Below are 5,658 nucleotides of genomic sequence, written 5' to 3' on the forward strand. Positions count from 1 at the left end.
ACCGAACCTGCCGCTCCCCGAAATCTCATCCCGAACCAGATAAAACTGTGAACCGCCCAGGCTGGGCATCTCTGCTGCAAGCCTGCGGCCAGGACAGGAAGGCAGGTGGGCAGGAAGTCTCGTGGCCAAGGAGGCAGCATGGAGGGAGCTGAGGCACCGCTGCCATCCAGCCAGGAGAGTGGCTTTTCTGCTGGCTCTGAGGGGACCGCAGAGGAAAACAGAGGTAGGGAGGCAAGGGAGGTGCCAGAAAAGGTTGCATCAGTGGTTGCCAGAGTGGCTGCCTCGAGAGAAGTCACCATGGTGGCTCCTGCCTCTGGTGCCAAGCGGCCTGGGGAAGGAGGGAGAGGGTCTGTCTCAGGGGAGATGGTGTCCAGGGCAGGAGGGCTGGGGACTCTGGCCTACTTACTCCAGGCCAACCTGGAGCCCAGGGGTCAAGATAGCTAGAAAAGCACCCTGAAAGGGTCAGAGACAGTACCCCTGGCCCAGAAACTATGAAAACCCCTTGAGGATGCTTCTCTCCGTGACCTCAGGGCTGCTAGGGGCCTGGCTGCCTCTCGCACCTCTGCCAAATCCTCACCCACTCTGCCATCATCACATGTGCCTGAGGGACCCAAATCGCTGCTCAATGCACCCCCTTCCCTAATCTGCTAAGACTCCTGTCCTGCTTCAGCACATGCCCACTGCTGGGCTCTAATCTTCCAGAGGCCAACAGTGGAATGGAGGTCTTGGGAAGTCACTCCCTGGCATTCTGCCTCAGTTTCCCCCACTACGACTCTTAACGCAGCTGAAGAAAAGGAGAAGAGACAGAATATCTCCCAGCCTGGGTGGTAGGAGCCTTGGCAAAGGCTGTGGTCCAGTGGAGGTAGTTAATTAGATACCCACAGAGCTCAGGCAATAACCATCGGACTCACCCAAAGGGGCCCTTGAAATGCAGATTATGGGCCCACCCCAAAATCTGCATTTTAATTGGTACCCAGGCAATTCTGCTGGTGGGGGTGGGGGTGCACATCATCCTCTGAGAAGTGTCTGGGAACTCTTCCCAAAGCCTCCACTATAAGCAATGAGAAGCCTTACTGGGGTACTTAAACAGAACTCTAAATTTCTTTTTCTTTTCTTTGGGGGCGGGGAGAGCAATACCGCACTAGCCTAGCAATAGGCAACCAAGGAGCAGGCGGGGCCCTGAGAAGAGAGGGCTGTAGTTACAGATTCTGTTCTCCCCAGCCCTGGAAATAAGGGAGACCACAGGTAAAGAGAGCCTTGTAACAGGTCGCCAGGGGCTTGGGTGCTCCTTCTGACTAATTGTGGCATCTCTGTGGGGACACTTGGCCTGTTTTCTCCATTTTTTTTGCAATAGACTTGGGAGAGTGCAGAGAATAGCTTACAAGGCCAAATCCCCTTTCAGCCTCCTGTTCTCGTGGCAAAGCTGGGCGAGGCTCCTCCCCTGCGCCTGCCTCACCCCTGCGAACGCAAATGCGGCAAGACCCAGTGCCGCAGTGCCGGGCGGCGCCACACCCGCCTCCCCCGGCCGTGATCCATCCCAGAGCCCAGCCGCACCTCTTCGACCTCAGTCCGGGCGGCCTCGGGCCGGACCCTAGGGAAGTAGGGTCACCTCGCTCTCCCAAAATGGGAAGCAAGGAGAGGTGGGAGGGCATAAGCAACAAAAGCCTCATTAGAAAGGTCAAAATGGAAAACTTGAGGCCTATGGCTCAAGGTGAGTCCTCCGAGTAACCTCCTCTGCCCTTAGGTGTGTGGGGGGACGTGACCCTGACCTTGAGATCCAAAGGCACAGAAACTCACTCTCGGAGCGGGAAGATGACGGCAAGGCTGTGGAGCAGGATGGTCCCCGTCTCCCACTCTGGCCTGGAGTGATCTCCAGGCAAAGAAAAGAGCATCCGAGCTGGTGTGCCCCTACCGGAGACCCGACCTGCAGGCCAGGGCGGGGAGGCCAACAGACAGCGCCACCAAAGCACCCAGAGTACTTGAGGGTCTCACTGTGTGTGTGTGTGTGTGTGTGTGTGTGTGTGTGTGTGTGTGTGTGTGTGTGCGTGCGTGTTTCCTACACACCCTACTGACCGCCACTCCTAAACTTTGCTAAAGACCATCTTCAGACACCTCTGAGTCTCGCTTCCTCTAGAGGTTTCCCTCCCTCCACGCAGTCACCCAGGCACACAGGGTAGGTCCTGTGCTCCCTTCCAGTGCTGGGGGAGTCCCTAGAGGTGAGCCACTGGGACCCGAGGCCCTAAGTACTCTGAGATCCGGGATTTTTCACCATCAGAGGCCCGGCGGCTCGCCCCTTGGCATCTGCGCAACGATTCCTGAGTCCAGGATTCGAGCTGCTCCACCCAAGCCCAGCCGAGTCCTGGTCCCTCTGGTATACATCGAATATCCCCGATGACCAAGGGGCTGGAGGCTGGGGGAGGTTGGGGCTCTCGGACATGCCCAGGGCGTGGTGCCTGCCTCCCTGTCTCCTCACCAAGTTCCGGCGGAGGGGCCCAAAGCTTTTTCAACGAGGCCCTAGTCGCCACGCAGCCACCGTCAACGCGGTGACTGGAGCTGTGCGGGCTCAGGACAGGAGCCACTGGGCCCCCTTAATCCGCCTTGTACGGGAAAAGGAATAAACGAAATTCTCACAAGTGAGAATGGTACCCCGGAATTTTTTCTTCTTTGCATAAGGCCGACTTCAGAGGCCCCCCATTCCCCTCCCAGGAACAGGGCCAGGTCATAGAGTGCATAAAGGGGCGACCATGAACGGTAAAGAAACATGCGGCGGAGGCTGCAGCTCCGCGCCCAGGAGCCTCGCCGGGAATGCACTGGCCAGTCGCGGCTGAGAGCTGAGTGTGGGGCCACCTTCCCTTGGGGCTGCTCAGTTCGCAGTCAGGACAGATTTCTTGGAAGGCTTAGCCTCGACTCGGAGACCTGCCGATCTGGTGCCCGTCGGGCTCACTGCGGGACAGGAAGAGGGTGGTGCGCACCTGGTGAAACCCAGTGACACCGCCAGAGGACCAGGGGCGTCGCGTAGACATCCGCCACCTGGCCCCCAGGAGGAAAATCGGACTTTTAATCCTCAAGAGATTTGCGAAGCCCGGCAAAACGCAGAGAGCTGGATTCTCACCTAACGAATGGGGGCGGGGAGGTTGATTAGGGCTGCCGGCTTCTAATCGCTCTGAGCCAGTATTAGCACCCCCAGCCCCCGGCGGGTACGTCTATACAAAGTGTGGGGGAGGCCAGGGACTGGGGGAAGGGAAAGCGAATGTCTTAGCCTAGAAGGCTCCGCGAAATCGAGCGATCCCTGACTCCGGGGCGCACCCTCACAGCCCAGTTCCTAGGATGCGCGCACCGGTGAGGCGTCCGGGGCGCGCCGTCCAGCCGCCGAACCCAGAGCGGAGCCCAGAGGGGCGGAGTGCTCGCGAGCGCTAACAGGAATGGGGGTCGGGGCCTGGAGCGGGTCTCAGCTGCGTGCTCCCAGGCTCCAGTAAGGGCGGCGGCGAAGCAGAGCCGATCTGGAGGTCTGAGAACTGCTTCCCCATCCCCTGCCGAGACTGGGCGGGGCCGTTCTGGGGACACAGAATCCGTAAAGACCCGCCAGAAAGCCCTGAGGGAGCTTCAGACACTAGCTAGCCCTTGGAGCAGGACCTTCCCAGCCCTAGTCGCCGCCCGCCTCGCAGCCCTGCGCTTCCACCTGAGCCCACTAGGGCGGCGAAACGCCGGCGCGACCCCCGGTCGATTCCCCAGGGAGGTGCCAAGGCCCGCGCGATACGCACCTCACCAAGCGCAATCGAAAGCACTGAAATCGCGCGGCGGTTCGGGCTGGGGCACGGTGCTGGGCGCACAAGTCTCCACGGGGGGCCCCAGGATCACAGAGCCGCGTGGGCGCCTCGGCCGGAAGGCTGCACTGCCGCGTCATCCCCGAAGGCCGGCCGCGCGGAGCAGACCCCGCCTGCCCGGCGGCCCGCCCGCAACTCCGGTTCAAGCACGGCCCCGGGGCGCCCGCCTCCACCTTCTCTACGCCGCCCGGCTCTGGCTCCACCTGGCCCCGCCCCAGACACTCACCTGCGCCGGCTCCGGGCTGGGCGCACCGCCGCCTCCCAGCTCCGCGCGTAGTCCACCCGGGAGAAACAAGGCATAAAGGGCCTTCGTTCGGAGCGGGCCGGATGGACGGAACCTGAGGCGCCTTCGGGCCGGGCTGAGGGCGGCGCCCCGAACCTCCACAGCGCGACGCGGGAGGAGGCGGCGCCCGAGCGCGGAGCCCGGCGGGGGAACAAAGAGGACCCAGGATGGGGCCGCGCGCTTCCTGGGTGTCGGGTGACAGGTCTGCTGGGGGAGGCCCCTGCCGGGCCACCTGAGGAGGAGCCACCTCCGCGAGGCAGGCAGAGTAGAGCAGGAGAGGCAAGGGGTCGGGAGCCCGAGGAAAAGGGTTCGCGAGGTGCCTCAGACGGCGCGGCCATGGAGAGGCCCGCGGATTCCGGCGCGGAGGTGCAGTCTCCACCGAGTGCGGGGATAATGACTCTGGGAGGGTTTACCGCCCCTGAGCCCCGCCCGCCCCCCGCGCCGCACCATTGGCTCAGGTGCCGAGAGGCAGGGGAGGGGCAGGGGGCGGGCCTGGGATGATTCACCTTGAATGTGGCTGGGGTTGGTGCACCGCGCAGGACACGCCCGACGGGGACTGCGGAGACGCTGGGAGCCCCGCCTGCTCGCCCTACCCTGCCGGGTCCTGCCCCAAGGGGTCTCGCCGCCCGCCTTGTGTCCCTGCCTCCTACCCTCAGGCTAGGGTGCTGCTGGCCGAGGTGCGCCCCGACGCCCTGCCATCCCACCGCTCTCCGAGCCCGGAGCTAGCCGAGGTGTGTGTAGCGCAGCGTGCTTGGAAATCCGATCCTGGGCTGGGGGAGGGGAAGTGTGTTTGGAGCTAAAACGCACTCTGGGGCCACTTAGACGGATCTCCGCAGTCTTTCCGGCAGAAAGGTGCGCAAGGCTGAGTTGTCTCAGTGGGCCAGCCCCGACCCAGGGGCGCAGGGCTGGAGTGGGGAAGAAGGACTCTCCGCCATGTCTTCACCCACCTACGCTCGCTCAGCTCCGCGGCCTCACAGGTGTCTGGCCACGGCCGCCGCTGGGAACAAAGGCTGCCTGTCCGGGAAGGGAGAGGGGGAGGGGAGCCGCCCCCAGACCCGTTCCCATCTCCCTTCCCCCCACTGCGGCAGTGGTTCCCCCGGGAGCGTGAGGGGCGGGCCAAGACTGGGGCGCGGACACGGATTAGATCCTTTACAGCGGTCCTTGCTCGGATACCACCCCGAGTACTCCGAGAGGCGGGGCAGGGGGGTAGGAGACTCCCAGGCTGTCAGCGTTGGGGTGGCCTCTTCCTCCTTCCCCAGTATCCTGAGCGTGCCCGCCCCCTGCTGCTTTGGGCGCCCTTCCCAGTCCCGGCCCCGCCTGACCGCCCCAGACGGCAACCACAGTTCAAAACCAGATTAAAATAAAACGTTAATCCTTCCTCCTCCCTTTTAGCTTCTAGTCCTCCCAACCGATCCCCGAAGGTCTGGCGGTTGAGAAGCCCTAAAAAGGAAGGTGCTTAGCCGATGCCCCCACCAAATTTGAAGGCCTCTTGTATTAAGACTGAAGACCGTTAGCACCCTGTTCTGCGCGAAGGAAGGGAGTAGGCAGCGG

The sequence above is a fragment of the Pteropus vampyrus genome, unplaced genomic scaffold (genome assembly GCF_000151845.1).
Source record: "Pteropus vampyrus isolate Shadow unplaced genomic scaffold, Pvam_2.0 Scaffold33, whole genome shotgun sequence".
NCBI classification, from domain to species: domain Eukaryota; kingdom Metazoa; phylum Chordata; class Mammalia; order Chiroptera; family Pteropodidae; genus Pteropus; species Pteropus vampyrus.